This window comes from Haematobia irritans, chromosome 5, assembly GCF_050003625.1.
Source record: "Haematobia irritans isolate KBUSLIRL chromosome 5, ASM5000362v1, whole genome shotgun sequence".
Classification (NCBI taxonomy): Eukaryota; Metazoa; Arthropoda; class Insecta; order Diptera; family Muscidae; genus Haematobia; species Haematobia irritans.
Window position 1 is genome coordinate 85,414,235 of NC_134401.1, and position 17,359 is coordinate 85,431,593.

General features: G+C 31.4%; 1 protein-coding gene across 2 annotated transcripts in view; it reads left to right on the top strand.

Annotated features, from left to right (window-relative positions):
* The first annotated feature begins 10,319 nt into the window (after positions 1-10,319).
* The window catches only part of HnRNP-K (Heterogeneous nuclear ribonucleoprotein K), a 172,133-nt gene continuing 165,093 nt past the window's right edge, over positions 10,320-17,359 (top strand). The window contains exon 1 of one of the 2 annotated variants that reach the window (XM_075313736.1): positions 10,320-10,520. The gene's annotated coding sequence lies outside the window, so the exon portion shown is untranslated. The remainder of the gene's footprint in view (positions 10,521-17,359) is intronic. The other variant, XM_075313733.1, reaches the window with a different exon arrangement.

The window sequence follows — 17,359 nt, forward strand, 5'->3', positions numbered from 1 at the left end:
GCCGTTCGGACTCGGCTATAAAAAGGAGGTCCCTTGTCATTGAGCTTAACATGGAATCGGGCAGCACTCAGTGATAAGGGAGAAGTTCACCAATGTGGTACCACAATGGACTGAATAGTCTAAGTGAGCCTGATACATCGGGCTGCCACCTAACCTAACCTAACCTGGCTTCTGGGACCGTATTAGTCCATATCGGGCGAAAGATATATATGGAAGCTATATCTAAATCTGAACCGATTTCAATAAAATTTGGCACACTTGACTATAGTACTAATTGTTCTTCTTGTCCAAAATTTTAAGCAAATTAGGGTAAAACTCTGGCTTCTGGGGCCATATAAGTCCATATATATATATATACCCTGTTCCACAGTGTGGCGCAGGGTATAAAAAAAATAAACTTTCTGGTGTTCGGTCGAAGCAAGGCTCGAACCCAGGACCCTTAATATGCAAGGCGGACGTAGCAACCACTCTGGGAGCCGTGGGCGCCGCAAGCTATGCTATATAAATATAACTTATATGGATAATTGTCTACTGGTGACAATAACAGCTATGTAGCCCAGTGGTAGTGTGTTGGGTTACAAATTGCATGGTCCGCTGTTCGATTCTCAATAAAACTTAAAAAATTTAGAAAATCGAATAATTTCTTCTACATTGTTTGTATTACAGAAAAAGGTGCTAAGAACTAAACAACCTCGTGGAAGTGAGAAAAATGTGAGGGAAAATGAAATTAGCCAGAAAAGATTTTTTTTTTTTTTTGAGTTAGTCTTTGTGAAATTGTTTTTGCATCCTGGAAAAGAATAAACGTTTATCACAAATAGTATATACTTTTCTTCCAAATAAACTTCCTTAAAGCAAAAAGAAAATGAGAAACGAACTTTGTTTGTCTAAAATTTCGTTTGGGAGGAAAGTATTATTTTTTTGCATGTAAGTCAGATAGTGTTTACTGTACCACATTTTTAAAACTGTTTGCCGTACACCAACCACAAAAGAAAATGTAGACTTGTAACTCAAATATATTTGGGATAATCCACCGCTGATAAACTTTTCGGTGTTCGGTCGAAGCTGGAATCGAACCCACGACCTTGGGTATGCAAGGAGGGCACGCTAACCATTGCACCACGGTGGCTCCCTTATCTAACCTTAGTTTTTTTTTAACTAATTGATTTGTTTGTCTAAAATTTCGTTTGGGAGGAAAGTATTATTTTTTTGCATGTAAGTCAGATAGTGTTTACTGTACCACATTTTTAAAACTGTTTGCCGTACACCAACCACAAAAGAAAATGTAGACTTGTAACTCAAATATTTTTCTAATTGCAATATAAACATATCAAAACACTTTATCAAATTGGGGAAAATTTACTAAAAATAACGCATTTTTCTGTTGTTTAAGAAAATTTTCTATTTTTAAGGGAAACATTCGAGGTAAAATTCATTAAAATAATCTAATTAACAAAAGTTAATTAGATTATACATTTTAGGAAAATATGAACTAGTTTTTATGAACTTCAAATTTAGTAATATTATATGTATGTATATTTTTTTTTTAAATTCATGGTTTTCAAGTAAGTAACTACTAATTTAACAAAATACAATTGCTCACATTTGGTAAATTTTAATTAAAATCAACTAATTTTCATGAACTAAAATATAGCTAAATCAGCTATAGACATTTTCGTAGACTTTTTTCGAGGGTACACTGAAAAACTATTGACCTAATAAGAAAGATTATGTAACCTAAATTTTAGGTCACGCATTCTACACAATAAGGACAAACTTCTTTAAAATAAATAAATTTTAACCAAACGAAAATTTTAAATTTTTGATTTAAAATTTTCTTCTTTAGATTTAAAGTTAGATCACTCCCGATAAACTGTCTTTATTCCGAAGCAAATAAGCTAAATCTTTGGCTCGGAATTAATATCAAAATTCTTGGATCCAAATAAACTTAAAAGGATATTGCGGGATTGATAATCTGATCAAATCAAAATCCTTAGCATACAGTCGACCAAATCGGAATTTTGCAAATTTCATTGACATTTGTCTAAACTATACAACTGTATATAAAAAATAGGGTCACATCTAATCTACACCCAGAAAAGGAATATGATCACCCCAAAAGTGTTTCAAGAGCAAAATGTAATTTTTGAACGGTGAACATGGAATATGTTTGTAGCAATCATGTTATTTTTCGAAAATCATGTATCTGATTTCAGCTACCATGGATGTATATATTTGCCGAGAAAACAACATTTTTGCTACCAAAATGTTCCATGTTCACCGTCCAAACATAATATATTTGCTCTTGAAACTTTTTTTGGGATGTCCATATTCCTTTGTTTGGGTGTAAAAGATATATGTTTGGAACTCAAATTTTAGCATATTATTTTTAAGTGCAGGCATATGATGTTCGTAACTAAGTATAACATGTTTGGGACATATGTATATGTTAATATGATAGAACATATTATGTTTGGGACATTAAATTTTCTTTAATATAATGTCTCTGGATTCAAACATATATTAATTCAGTTATTTTGTATAAACATATATATGTTTAGAAACGTCACAAAAAGCGAGAGAGAATGGAAGAGAAAATATGATAAGTGGTGACGGAGATCGATAACGAAAGACATGTAATGATGTAAAAAATGTAAAGTTTAACTACAACAAATATTTTAATTTAGGGTGTAATATTCAAATAAATTACAAACATATGTTTTATTTCTATTCCAAAACAAATATATTTCAGACATTTTGCTGCAAGCAAACAAATGTTAAGAACCTGGAACGGGGCCTTAAAAAAGATATGGTTACGGTGAAACATAATATATTTGCAGAGTACAAACAATTTATTTATTTATTTATTCAGTCTTTACAGACTAGAAATTTTAAAAATAAATTAAGTCTAAAGGTAAGTACTATGTTTGTTTTTCGAGTTGAAATTTTCGCGGTTTCTTTATTAAAACAGTTCAACATAAAGCAGATAAATTAACTCAATTGATGCGCAGTTTCTTGTTCCTCCAGATTTCGGCAAGACATTATGAGAATATGTTTTCAATTTTAATTTGATTATTTTAGAAAAGTAATCGCGATAATAAAGGGATTTTCAACTCGCAAACCGAACATAGTACTCACCTTAAGATAGTATTAATTCTATTTAGGGAAATTGAAAAATCTAATTCAAAGTTATTATTTAATTAAATTCCCTTATTGACAAATTCTCAAAATATATGTGCTTGAAGCTAAATAGCTTTGGAAGTATATGTTACAGAGGCGATTTTTTGAGGGTGTGAGAGTGCTCTTAGACTATTCAGTCCATTGTGATACCACAGTGGTGAACTTCTCTCTTATCACTGAGTGCTGCCGATTCCATGTTTAGCTCAATAACAAGGGACCTGCTTTTTATAGCCAAGCCCGAACGGCGTTCCACATTGCAGTGAAACCACTTAGAGAAGCTTCGAAACCCTCAGAAATGTCACCAGCATTACTGAGGTGGGATAATCCACAGCTGAAAAACTTTTCGGTGTTCGGTCGAAGCTGGAATCGAACCCACGACCTTGGGTATGCAAGGAGGGCACGCTAACCATTGCACCACGGTGGCTCCCTTATCTAACCTTAGTTTTTTTTAACTAATTGATTTCTCTTCGTCGGTACAATGTTATTGGTATAAACAACTTGGCGACAGGGGAAATTTTATGAAGTTAATTCAGAAATTTTAAAATTCACACAATCAGAGTTATTGTTGTAATGTAAATATGTTCGGTACTATATAGAATTAAAAATATCATTGAACATATTTTGCTCTAAAATCTTGAAAAAATAGGGATGAAAAAGGACATTCGCATTAAAGGTGGGTATTAAGTTCGAGTTTAGCCGCTAAAATCGTGATTTTTTCACGATTACTTTTCTTTAATAATCCATTTTGAGAAATACAAACTTTGTGAAAATTTGCTTTGGGCTATTCCCTATCAAGTTATAATAAAATTTGCAACAAATGTGTATAATTTTATGACTTTTTTTACTGCTTTAGTTTTCATTTTAGCGGCTAAACTCGAACTTAATACTCACCTTAATTGAGTAAATTTATTTGCTTTAAAATTAAATGTGGGTACTAAGGTCGAGTTTAGCCGCTAAAATCTTCATTTTTTCACTAAAGTGAAAACTAAATCAGTAAAAAAGGCATAAAATTATACATATATGTTGCAAATTTTATTACAACTTGATGGGGAATAACCCAAAGCAAATTTTTAAAAAGTTTGTATTCCTTAAAATGGATTATTAAAGAAAAGTAATTCGGCTAAAATCGAACTTAATACCCACCTTTAGCCGCTAAAGTCGTCATTTTTTCACGATTACTTTTCTTTAATAATCCATTTTAAGGAATACAAACTTTGTGAAAATTTGCTTAGTTATAATAAAATTTGCAACAAATATGTATAATTTTATGCCTTTTTTACTAATTTAGTTTTGATTTTAGCGGCTAAACTCGAACTTAGTACCCACCTTTAAGGTGGGTACTAAGTTAATCTGCAAAAACAGAATAAAATTGTATCTTCTTGTTGCAAATTTTACTATATCTTGATGGGGAATGATCCAACGTAAAAATTTAAATTGTTTATTTTCGGTGAAATGAATTATTAAAGAAAAGTAAACGTGAAAAATGGTAAATTTAGCGCGATAATGCCAACTTAATACTGGCCTTAATTATTTAAAATAAAGTAAACGCCAAAATTATGGTAAACGATTTTCAACGCGAAAATAGAGCTAATTTCCGGCCTTAAAATGTAATACAACACCCCAATTTAAAGATAAATCTTTAACTGTTAATATTTTTTTTATTTAGACTTAGTTTATTATGAGGTTAATGTATAGATTTATATATGTATGTGGGTAAAAAAATCATAGATTCATAATCTTATCATTAATGGTTTTCTATCGTGCTTTCACTCATATGAGAAAAATTGGCTATAATTTTTGTTTGCCCAACAGGTGTTTCAGGTTTTGCTTATGATTAACTTGTTGAAGAAATTATTAGACGTGTTCTTCTACATTTACATATGTAATTCAATTGTTTTTAATTCATTGTTTATTGTACAAATTAATTAACTGTTCTTGATTGATAAGACTTCTGCTTGATTGCGATCCTAAACCTTTCATTTCCTACGTGGGTGCTACAAAGTAGAATTTTGGAGGTAACCCAATAAACACAAACGTTTGAAAAATGCTAAATTTCAACAATTTTTCAAACATTTTTTCAAAGGATTAGGGTAATATTCAAGTTGAGAAATTGTTGAGAAAATCGCGTTCTCAACAAAAAACAGACATTACCCTCAACAGTGAAATTCAACACATTAGCAATAATATCTCATGTGTTATCCTCAAATTGAAATGCATCGCTACTCAATAATTTGTCAAACAATTTTCGATGCGTGTCAAATTCAAAATTAACATAGTTGCAAATATTTTTCAACCTAAATTTGTATGAATGATATCCCCACTTCAAATTGAAAGTCAAAGCCAAAATTCTATGAATTTTGTATAATTTATCCATTTTTATCAAAATAAAATATATAATAATACACTATACTACATAATACACTACAATACCAATTAATAAATAATAATCTTATTAAACATATCAACAAATAAGAACAAAAAAAAAAACAAACAACAAAACATTAAATATCTTAAACATTATTAGTAAACACTTTTGCATTGATAATTCGATTTCCTTCCTTTTGGTTCCTTCCTTTTATTAACATGCGGGCAATTTGAAATTGGGAACGTACTGGACCGCGTGTTAGAATTGATTTCCAGCAGAAGGAATTCACAAAATATCCATTTTAAACTGATAATAGCATATGAATTAAACTGACGATGTGATGCACATTTTCATCCAGAAGTTGTTGATTTCAACAATTTGTTGTTTTTAACAATTTGCACTTGTAATGTTTCTGAAAACTTTTTCTTGTCGATAAGCCACTCATTTTTCATTGGTCAGCTTCTTATTGTTTGCAAGAATGTAGCATCCAAAGATTTTAGTTTTCTGCAAAGAGATTTAAATTTAGTGACTTCTTTAAAGTGTTGATTTAATTTTTCATATTGACGTACCAATTATTATAAACTATTTGAAGCAGTTCCAGTTAATTGTCCACCATTGTTTCATTGGTCAGTTTTTTAATGTTTTCAAGAACGTAGAATCCATAATTTTAGTTTTTTGCAAAGTGATATACATTTAGTGACTTCCTTAGTTTTATTTCATTTTTTATTTTCACTTACCTATTTTTATAAACTATTTGGTTATTTGTCTAAAATTATCCATTTTTTTTTTATTTCTTGCAATTGATCACGAACTTCGTTGCACAAATAAGTATTGAAAACCACATGGTTTTTTCGTTGCATTTTTGGGTAGTGTTTTGTCAAAGTTTTCTCGTATTATCTTCAACACCTTTTCAAAGATTTCGTCAACATTTTGGCAAATTGGAAGTAATTCGCAAACAATTTGAAGATGTATTGAAGATGAGCTATTTCAAGTCAAGTTGAATTTATGTTGAAAATTATATTTACCCTCAAACTGAAAAGTTGTTGCATTTGAAAAACGCTCATCCTGTGTTTATTGGGAAGTGGCTAATCCTTTTAAAATGTTACCTATACACAACTCTGATATACATTCGTTGGAGACACTATAGCTATACACATCCATATTTGGCATTAATCATCCAATAAAACAACGATAACAAAGTAGGGTCTAGGTGTGACGTTGCTGTTATTCATTTCTCAATAAATTGATAACCAATCGGGCTTTTGTAAGATAAATACACCATTAGAACAATAGGTCTGTTCGCGTACCTTTTCAGTAAAAAATATCCAGCAAAAACTAGCAAGAGAATAAGAGTGCACTTTACTCTCTTTGCTTAAAATTGCTGGAAAGTACGCGATCGGCACCCAGTAACAATTTGCATATTCAAAATTTAAGATTCTAAAACATTAAAAACAGAAAACGAATCCTGTTTTTTAAACTTGCAAATTCTCCATCTAATAACTGTCAAATGTAGTCTCTCTACGGCTCTCTTTTGTGGCTTTTTGATGTAAAGGTGGGTATTAAGTTCGAATTTAGCCGCTAAAATCGTAAATTTTTCACGATTACTTTTCTTTAATAATCCATTTTAAGGAATACAAACTTTGTGATAATTTGCTTTGGGCTACTCCCCATCAAGTTATAATGAAATCTGCAACAAATATGTATAATTTTATGCCTTTTTTTACTGATTTAGTTTTCACTTTAAGGCCGGTACTCTGTTCGGTTTTCGCGTTGAAACTCCATACAAAACCAAAACATGCGAAAAACTTGCGAAATTTTTTCCATTTGTGGTACTTTGTTTTTTTTCGAGTTGAAAAACTGACGTAACTCGCGTATTCAGTATTTTCATAACATGGCGCCATTTGCAATGTGAATTAAGAAATAATTTATTTATTAAACTGATTTTTGTGAATTTATAACACAAAAGTGGATCTGATTATTATTTAAAAATGTAATCTGATGATTGATAAAACAAAGTATAACATGCAGTTGTATTTCCATAATAAACTAGCAACCGACATCTAGCCGCTCCCCACTATTTGGTAGAATATAAATAATTTATATAATATGAAATTTAAACACAAATGTTAACAAAATAAAAGCTTTATTTGGTGAATTATATTTTACAATCGTTTCATTTGTACTGGGCATCGGGATAATAAACACAAAACATAATTTAAACAAAAGGAGGCACAGCAATTGATGTTCCAAACAAGCATTAGCACTTCAACATGTATAGTACCGAGGTAGCAATGAATGGAATCACAAGAATTAATTGCTATGTTCCAAAAAATAAAATGCAGCACTGTAAAATTAGTTTTTTAATTCCAAAGAAATTTGTAAAATAACTTCGCCTGCCTCTTCTTTTTTAAATTATTTATTTTGTATGCGTGTGTGTGTAAATCGAGCAACTAGAACTAGTTGCGTATGTATATGTAATCATTTCGTGACAATCTGCGATGTTGTCAATATATTTCGACGAAATAAACGCAAAAAAGTCCCAAAATGGCTGTTTTTTCCCCTCAAAATATATTGTCAACACTATCATTTTTCAACGCGAAACAATGATTTAGGGGAACTTTTTTCGCACCAACAAACAGAGTACCGGCCTTTAGTGAAAAAATTACGATTTTAGCGGCTAAACTCGAACTTAATACTCACCTTAAACGAACGACTTTCAGTAAAAATTTGTGATAATTATCAAAAATTATAGGGTTCTCGAACGGAGTTAATGAACGGAGTTAATATCTTGTACAGATTACCTGTCAAAATTTGTTGACCTTATTTTGGCCTCACCATAGTTTACAATATGGCCGACAAAAATGGGTCGGCTTCATTCTCTGGCTGGTAACATTATGCGCTATCAGTTATTCCGGACGGAATGTCGGTGTTTGTAAAGAATTTTACATTGTGTCGGATCGATACGACTTCTCGGCGATTACTAAATAATCCGTAAATGTGTTATCGATCCCATAAACATGCAGCAGTTTCGATTATGCCTTCGGACTTAACTTATTATAATGTGCACAATATATGGGATATGTTCGACGCGAGCACTGTCGTCCGCAATAACTGATAGTTTGTAAAGCGCATTACAGATTATTTAGTCATTGCCGACAAGTCGTATCGATCCGACACACTGTAAGATTCTTTACAAACACCGACATTCCGTCCGGAATAACTGATAGTCTGTAAAGCGCATTAGAAGACGATATTAAGGTGTTTTAAGAACCTTTCCATCGGAAAGTATTACTACCACCCAAGTAATTCGATTGTATATAACAGCATATACGGCCGTAAGGCCGTACATTCTTGTATTTGAAAAATTAAATGATTTCGTGCCACTGGCCACATTTCAATTTACAAATGGTTGAATTCATGTTCTACCAAATTGTTATACCATAGTACCGTAAAGCACATTGCGCTCGTACGCTGCAATTTAGGTAACTTTCAGCGGTAGGAAATTTAAGCGACAGACGCCAGACTGTGTCATTGGATTTTGTTACATTCGGCGATGTTATCATAAACGTATAACAACGAACGCCGTTGAATAAACACAATTTGATAGTGTTGGAAATTTTGATGCTTTTGACTACTTGTTACTACTCTATACTTTTGAAGTGAGTACTCGTTACTTTAATAAAAATTCAAAAAAAAAAAAAAACCATTTTGTGTAATTTTTAATAATATTTTCTTCTTTCCAAAAAGTTAAGAAAAGGGATTCCCTCTTAAGGTGAGTATTAAGTTCGAGTTTAGCCGCTAATATCGCTAAAGTGAAAACTAAATCAGTAAAAAAAGTCATAAAATTATAAATATTTTTTGCAGATTTCATTATAACTTGATGGGGAATATCCCAAAGCAAATTTTCACAAAGTTTGTATTCCTTAAAATGGATTATTAAAGAAAAGTAATCGTGAACAAATTACGATTTTATCGCCTAAAGGTGGGTATTAAGTTCTAGTTTATCCGCTAAAAACGTCATTTTTTCACGATTACTTTTCTTTAATAATACATTTTAAGGAATACAAACTTTGTGAAAATTTGCTTTGGGCTTTTCCCCATCAAGTTATAAAAAATGTTGCAACAAATATGTATAATTTCATGCATTTTTCTTACTGATTTAGTTTTCACTATAGCGATTTTAGCGGCTAAACTCGAACTTAATACTCACCTTAAACTCGAACTTAATACCAAACTTAAGGTGACGATTTTAGCTGCTAAAGCTGAGTACTATGTTCAGTTTTCAAGCTGAAAACCAGCTTATTTTCACGGTTACTTTTTTAATCAATTAATTTCGAAATATTAAATGGTTCGCAATCAATAGATTGGATCTTGTCCATCCTTAATTTTAAGAGACTTGATAAAAATTTTATCGTCTTCATATATATTTTTGCACTTTTAATTTAGTGTTTTGGTGAAAAACTCGAACATAGTACTCACCTTAACCTCGAACGTAATACCCACCTTGACGATGAATTTCAATTTGAGGATTATAATCGAGAAACTATTGGAATTTTACTGTTGAGTGTAATGTCTGTTTTGTTTTTTTTTTTTTTGTTGAGAACGCGATTTTCTCAACTTAAATATTCCCTAGTTGTTTGAAAAACAGTTGAATTTGATCATTTTTCAAACGTTTGTGTTTATTGAAGATTGAGTACTCATTTAATTGTAACGAGTACTCAAAACATTAGTCAGTAACGAGTACTTGTAATCAAATACTCGTTACTTTCCCAACACTGTGATTTGTATGAAGCCTTCCAGTTTTTGCCGAATATTTCGCAAATAAGAAATTGAGAGTTTTTATTTTGTGTCCAGTGCAAAGAAGTTATATTCATCACAATAAGGAAATATAGTAGGACATAATAAAGGTTTCTGTGCTCATAAAATAAAACGTTCTTGACGTATTTAAAGTAATCAGAGGAGAAGCAATAAGAAAAAGGTAAGTATGGCCGAGAAAAAAACAATTGGCAGAGAAACTGACAATGTTTCAATGCTTCATAGTTGGATATTGGCTATTATTAAGCTTCACATAAAATTATGTTTTCGATTATTGTTATTGAGTGCTAATTTGGAATATATGAATGTGTTGTGTATACTTCGATATGAATTTACATGCCATTATTCGGTTCCCTCTCCCTTCTTTGGATGTTGTCGCTAACAACGGTACTGGTCGGGGTGATATTCTTTGTATATGTTCTCGGTTGAATGATTGCAGGGTTGCCATTAACTAAAGGGCAATTTGTATAGAATGTTACAATTAGCAAAAAGGCGGCTTGGGTTATTTTAAGGCTTACAAATTTGATAATTCTATTAGATTAACCCAGGAAAATAATTGCACGAAATTCCATGCCGCAAAGCTGTATAGTGTTTTCATTAGTTTTTGTTTCATTTATGTGTTCAATTTTATATGAGCGCGTCTGTGTGTGTCAATTATTGCGCTAATCACTTTTCTCATTGTTATCATTATTATCTCAATACCAGAACGTTTTGGAACTGATTAAAATCTATAAGGATAAAGGTGTAAAGTCAAGGGGACATTGCCCTTAAGATCAAATTTCAAAGTGAAAGCGTTTAAAATATAGTACTTGTGACCACTCCAGGTCTCCCAAAACGGGTACACCAATTGGAGTAGTGTTTCATTACTCCGGACGATAAGTGCCCAAATAAGTATCCGTAAGCTCAAATCGGAGCAATTTTTGTTGTTATTTATGTGCAAAGCAAGGGAGTTTTTGCGTCGTTTCTTGATAGTCCACGAAACATGGATCCACACCGGATATCAAAGAAATAATATTGGATTGCAAACGTGCTCCGCAGACGGCAAGAACTGACCATCGGTAAAAGTGTATTTTTCTCTCTTTGCTTAAAATAGCTGAAAATTACACGAACGGCATACAGCAACTATTTGCACATTCAATTTTTTAGCTTCTAAAATATTAAAAACAGATCCTATTTTTGACATCCAGTTGTATTTGCGGAACATGTACATTGTACTGGTGCTTTGTTTGTTATCAACCACCAACTGGCAACGTATGCTATGGTTTGCAAGATTTTACTGGAGAAAAAATCTCTAGCAAAAACTTGCAATTTGTCTATCTCTCAACTGTAGTTTCTATCCGGCTCTCTTTTACTGGATTTTTGGTTTAAACGAACGACATCCAGTACAAATTTGTAATAGTTATCAAAAATTAGTGGGTTCTCGAACGGAGCTAATGATAATCTATTTTGGTATCTATTGGCAATTAGATGTAGACCACAAATTTATCGTACATACATCTCGCTCGAATATCCAAAATATTTATTAGTTAGGTTAGGTATAGTGGGAGCCAGTTATTTCCGGCTCACTTGGACTACACAGGCCATAGCGATACCACAGTGTTGAACTTATCTCTTATCACATAGTGCAGCACCATTCCATGCTTAGGGGGGTCACCGCTGAAAAACTTCTTGGTGTTAGGTCGAAATTGGGTTTGAACAGAAAGTATCAGACATATAGATTAATATTTGCCCGATTGTCGGGCGACGTGTTATAACAACTAGACCTCGGAAGTTGTTATAACATGTGAAAGGGTGCCTCGTGAGGTGAATAGAAATATTGTCGGTTTTTGAAAGTAAAGGTGAGTATTAAGTTCGAGTTTAGCCGCTAAAATCGCAATTTTTTCACGATTACTTTTCTTTAATAATACTTTTTAAGGAATACAAACTTTGTGAAAACTTGCTTTGGACTATTCCCCATCAAGTTATAATAACATCAGCAACAAATATGTATAATTTTATGCCTTTTTTTACTGATTTAGTTTTCACTTTATTGAAAAAATGCGGCTAAACTCAAACTTAATACCCACCTTAAGGAGAGAGAGAGAAAAAAGTGTGATACCGGTATCGTCTCTCTTTCATCTTCGCTTGTGCGGCAGGGATGGAAAATACAATTTTTAAGAAAGTACAAAAAAGGTATTTTTTGAGCGGAAAGGTACTTTTTACTAAATTTCAACAAAAATTTCACCGGAAAATTATTGTCAAGAGACTAAATTTTAAAGAAAATAAAATTTTGCAAAAATTTTCTATAGAAATAAAATTTTGCAAAAAAAATCTGTAGAAAAAAATGTTGCAAAATTTTTTCTATAGAAATAAAATTTTGCAAAAATTTCCTATAGAAATAAAATTTGTACAAAATTTTCAATTGAAATAAAATTTTGACAAAATTTTCTATAAAAATAAAATTTTGCAAAAATTCTATATAGAAATAAAATTTTGACAACATTTTCTACCGAAATAAAAAATCGATAATATAGAATCGCTTTCTTTTTTCGACTAAAACATTCTTGAAGTTCAATAAAATCCTGTTTTTGACTATGTCTTTTACAAAATCGAGATTTTCTTCCCACATGAACATGTCTGTTTTGCCATATTTGTAAAAGACTATTAGCAAGTAAAGTTGGTAAATACTTTCTCAAAATATTAAAATATTTTGTCAAAGCTATTGTACCATAAATCTGATATCGACTCAAAAATGTCTACACAAAAGGTACTAAATCATTCGCGGGGGTACTACGGTACTGACCGGGGTGAAAAAGTATTGAAAAAAGTACTATAGTACTGCATTTTCCATCCCTGTTGTGCGGTGGTCCACCTAATTTTCAACCGGATAGTATGAACTCAAAAACGCAAATCTTGCATCGGTTTATAAAGGAAGAAATATACCTAATATATAATATTACATGACAAATAATAAAAAAAATATCTTGAAACGATAACTGTAAAGAAAAACTTAAAAAAAATGTTCATCGTCACCATTACATAATACTAAATTAAAAATGAACATAAAGAAATAACAAGAAGTTAATTAATTTTTAATTAATTATTTTTATTAATTTCAAATATTTTCAAATTTTATTGTAATTAAAAATTTTTAACTATAACAAAAAGTATATTCAACAGCAAGTTCATTGTAATTGTTTTCAAAATTATGTAAAGCAGATGGAAATTTAAATTAATTTTTTTAATTAATTTTTCCACGAAAATTACCCGAAGCCCATTCAAATATTAAAGGTAATACATTGTAACTCGTATGTGGAAACATAGCTCTGAAATATAGGTTAACTTGGGAATACTTTTGATTTCTGGAAGACTGACTAAATTTAAGTAAATCAATTAAATATTTTCAAGATTTGACATCTGGAGTGTGCTGGAGGCGCATTATTCATCTGACTTGCGTGAACAACGGAATGTAAAAAAGACTTATGTCGTAAAACTTTTATGTCACAAACTTTTGTATATAACATATACTGATCTTACGATTTGAACTCTGGATTATTTAGATTAAAGAAGTTTTTAACGCATTAATACCAATTAAGCAATATAATTACAACACGCAAAACATTTGAACATATGTTAAATGGATGCCGGTAGAAGTTTATCTAAATTAATGTTGAGACTTCGCTTTGTTCCCAACATATTCTTATGTTATTGCATAGAATGCATATCGGCCTTGTGTTCTTATATGTGTGATATCTTTTTTTTCTGCTGGTCTTGTATGCATTTTGTTGTGAGAAGGAAATACACTTTTTTTGCATTTATTGGTTTGTTTAAGTGGTAAAATAGCAAAACCAACATCAAAAAAGCCAAAAGAAACATGACCGCATTTTGTGTCAGTTTATCTCTCTCTCTCTCTCTCTCGATTAAACTAAGGAGCACATCATCTCTTCATAAAGTGCAATAACCTTTGTTTTTGTATGTTTCAAACATGCATGTATACATGTATTTCATAAAATTTAAAAATATCCTAATTAACCTCATTTTTGAAATATGAATGGAATGTTATATAGTACATATGTATGTACATATGCTGTATGTGTTTGTCCCACTTAAATGTTGATGCTACACGTAAGTAAGCCTGGCCATAAGTAAAGATGAGTTTTTAAAACTGAAAAGCAAAAAAAGAATTATCTGTTCTTAATCTAATTAAGTGTCTTTTTCTTTTGTATAACCAACTTTTCGGACATTCAGTGTTTTTTAGTTACACAGTGCAACACAAAAATTCCATACAAAAAATTAATTATCCCAGCCGAAAGTACTTGATGAGAGAAGAAAAGTAATTTCTGGATTTTGCTGGATTGGTTGGCGTTCGTTTTTTTTTGAGCCTCTAAAGTTTTTTCGCCAAATTTGATTTTAGACATATTTTTGCAATTTTCCCATAGCTCGAAAAATGCTGGGAATTACTTATTGCAGTATTCAGCAAAGTTGCACCTCTTGACTCGGCCAATACGAATGCTGAATATACTAAGTTGGAACAGTTTTATATTCTTGCTCAAAACCGGAAAAATGTCGAAAAATTTACCACTTTTATCAACGATTTTTTCCGTTTTTTGACTACAGCTCTGGAACTATTGAAATTTGAAATGACCAGTCCTTGATACTGATTTTGCCATACAAATGTGATTAATTTTCTTTTTTAACAACAACAACAACAAAAACAAAAAAAAAATTTACAAATACGCATTTATATTGTTGTTTGGTATACAAAAAACGAAAACAAAAAATAAAATTGTAAAACTGTTTCTCAAGGAGTGGTCGTATGAATTTGGTATGTACTAGGAAGTTTTTCATAATTTTATAGACTATATATAGTTAAAAAAACGGATAAAATCGGTGATAAACGTGGTCATTTTTTCCGACATTTTTGAGGTTTTGATCATGAAGATGACAAATTTCCGACGTAATATATTTAACATTTTTGTTGGTAACTTTGCTGATGGCTGCAAAAAAAAAAATCACAGCATTATTCGAGCTATTGCAAAAAAGTGTCTAAAATCGAATTTGGCAAAAAAAAAAAACTTTAGAAGCTCATTAAAAGTACATTCGGCTGGGATAAATTAATTGGCCTTATTGGCTTTTTATTACGGAAAATTTTTGAAATAAATAAAAAATAAGTAATTTTTTGTTTGGAGTCAAAAAGTTGAATTTTGCGTCACATTGTTATGTACGTTAAATATGGATGGTCTCAGTATCTGACTTTCCATTCGACCCTCTGCTTCATCTATTTGTATTTCCACCTTTAAAGTGTACACATCAGTGATCAGGATAGGAGATGGACTCCATTCCATAATTGAGATGTCGTAATAAAACGTATCACATTTTTAATTTTTGTACAAGTGCGTCAAATTCAAAGATGTTTTGATATAGCTCCCATATAAAATGATCAACACATTCGGTGTCAATATTTTTGTTTTGTTGCCCATATCATTTGTGGGACAAGTGTGCTGCTTATTGCATCTGTGTAATATGCACTCTTGTTGACATTGAACTAAATACTTGTCCATATATTCTGTTACATGACTTGACTTGCCATCTTTGGAGGAGTTTGTATTTTCTCAAATGATGCACGATGTTGTTAGCCATTGAGATCGGATAAACACAGAGAAAAACTGTAGTGTGCAGTCAATTTCAGATGATTCTACTAGAATTTAAAGTCATTTGGCGTAGTGAATGTATGCCATGTATATCGAAAAAAATCCATTCGAAAGAAAGGCAGTCACTCGAATTCGAATGAATTTGATGGCCTGTTCCTGTATATCGAACGAAAGCTTTCTTTCGTATTCCAAACGAAAGAAAATTGATTTTTGTTCTTCTATTTCGAAAGGCAAGTCACTTCATATTTTGTTGTCGAGCAATGAACGAACATATACAATAATGCCCTGTTCCTGTATATCGAACGAAAACCAGTTCGAAAGAAAGGCAGTCACTCGAATTCGAATGAATTTGGGTTTTTCTATTTTTGAAAGTTCGATTAGTTTGTATGAGAATACATTGATTATTAAAAATGAGTATTTTTAAATTTTTGGCCTGAGAATTCATTCAAATGTTAACAATGCTTTTACTTTTTTCTTGACACTTATTGTATATGTTCGTTTATTACTCGACAACAAAATATGAAGTGACTTGCCTTTCGAAATAAAAGAACAAAAATCAATTTTCTTTCGTTTGGAATACGAAAGAAAGCTTTCGTTCGATATACAGGAACAGGCCATAAGTGTCAAGAAAAAAGTAAAAACATTGTTAACATTTGAATGAATTCTCAGGCCAAAAATTTGAAAATACTCATTTTTGATATTCAATGTCTTCTCATACAACCGAAACGAACTTTCAAAAATATAAAAACTCAAATTCATTCGAATTCGAGTGACTGCCTTTCTTTCGAATGGGTTTTCGTTCGATATACAGGAACAGGGCATGAGTTTCTCTATTTTTGATAGTTCCATTCGTTTGTATGAGAAGACATTCATTTTCAAAAATGAGTATTTTCAAATTTGTGGTCTGCGATTTCATTCAAATGTTAAAGTTTTTACTTTTTTCTTGACACATATTGTATATGTTCGTTTATTACTCGACAACAAAATATCAAGTGACTTGCTTTTCGACATAGAGGAACCAAAATCAATTTTCTTTCGTTTCGAATACGAACGGATTTTCTTTCGTTCGATATACAGGAACGGGCCATTAAACTAATGCCCTGTTCCTGTATATCGAACGAAAACCAGTTCGAAAGAAAGGCAGTCTCTCGAATTCGAATGAATTTGGGTTTTTCTATTTTTGAAAGTTCGATTCGTTTGTATGAGAATACATTGATTATTAAAAATTATGCCCTGTTCCTGTATAGCGAACGAAAACCAGTTCGAAAGAAAGGCAGTCATTCGAATTCGAATGAATTTGGGTTTTTCCATTTTTGAAAGTTCGATTCGTTTGTATGAGAATACATTGATTATTAAAAATGAGTATTTTTAA